Source organism: Triticum aestivum, chromosome 2B, assembly GCF_018294505.1.
Source record: "Triticum aestivum cultivar Chinese Spring chromosome 2B, IWGSC CS RefSeq v2.1, whole genome shotgun sequence".
In the NCBI taxonomy this organism is placed as follows: Eukaryota; Viridiplantae; Streptophyta; class Magnoliopsida; order Poales; family Poaceae; genus Triticum; species Triticum aestivum.
Window position 1 is genome coordinate 713,711,490 of NC_057798.1, and position 1,349 is coordinate 713,712,838.

Below are 1,349 nucleotides of genomic sequence, written 5' to 3' on the forward strand. Positions count from 1 at the left end.
GAGTCACCGATAGGACAACAACCTCACGTTGTGTGGTTGAATGATGTACATGTCGTATGGCGTAATGTGCTTTCGTGCGTGAAATTTTTCATGCACTTGCTCCCAGAAGGGCTCCCCTATGTTCCTTCCTATGAAAAATTCGTGGATACGGCCAGCCACGCATCGCACAACAACTCATCCTCCATGGTTGAGTAGCTCACCATCTTCCGTACTCTAAAAACCAACATAACATTTAAAAATAAGCTCAATGGCATTTGACCGAACACCAGTCGGGCGTGGTGTCCGTCATGTAGGGCGTTGACAGAGGGCGGAGTGTAGCTGGGTATAAACGGTTCTAGGATGGACAGCTCCGTCGAGGGAGCACGTCGGTCCTGGTTGCGGATGTCCGGCGAGGCCTCTGTGGCGGCCAAAGACGCACAACTGCGGTGTCGGAGGTGGAGGGTGCGGATGCAAAGCAAGGGGGGAGAAGGGGCAAAGTGGAAGGAAATGGGACCGGGAGGGGAATTGGGTGGGCTGAGGGTGTTGGAATCCTATGTTTTGGGTGTTCAGACTCCCGCAACCCCCTCCCCCCTACCCCACGTTTGTATCCGTTTTTGCAGGAGAAAACTCGTCCTGACCGCGGCACAAACCAATACAGGAATGTATGGAACTGCGCGCGATTTGTTGCGGAAGGTTCGCGGGTCCGTTTTGAAGATGACCTAAGGACTAAGATTAGTTGGATCTACCCTTTGGACTTTTTATATTGCAGGGAGTACTTTTTAGCGGTGGTCCAACGCATGAAACAATGTAAAGAACGAGCCAAGGACGAATCAGGTGCTTAGTTTTTTTTAGGGGTGTCAGGTGCTTAGTCAGTGGGCCATTCATATGCCAAACCATCGTGCCCTAAAAGTCGCTCGTTTCTTGTAAAACATAAGTTGATTTACACAAATTTGCCAGCAAGTCGTTGTAGTATAGTGGTAAGTATTCCCGCCTGTCACGCGGGTGACCCGGGTTCGATCCCCGGCAACGGCGCCCTGTCGAACTCCAGTTTTTTTAGTGTGCTCTGTTATTTTTCCGAGTTACTACTTTAGAGGTTACTGTTCTTTGCTAGGGGCTACAGATATGAACACGAACGGGCACTGATCTCACGGTGCAACTCATTTTTAGATGAAATGTACGTACTCACTAGACTACCACCCCGCATGCACTTTGTTCTGTGGATCATTTCTTCAGACTATAACAGCCTTCCCCTGTTCCTCTGAATCCAGCTCTCTAGTAGCTCAGCATGGTTGTCTAAAAAAAAAAAGTAGCTCAGCATGGAACATTTCTTCAGAATACGCAGCTGAATTTATCTGTCTATGGAACTCAGG

The 1,349-nt window shown here is 49.1% G+C and overlaps 1 non-coding gene across 1 annotated transcript; it reads left to right on the forward strand.

Annotated features, from left to right (window-relative positions):
- Positions 1-939: 939 nt before the first annotated feature.
- Positions 940-1,011, forward strand: TRNAD-GUC (transfer RNA aspartic acid (anticodon GUC)). Its single transcript has one exon. It is a non-coding gene; the product is annotated as a tRNA-Asp (tRNA).
- Positions 1,012-1,349: the final 338 nt, after the last annotated feature.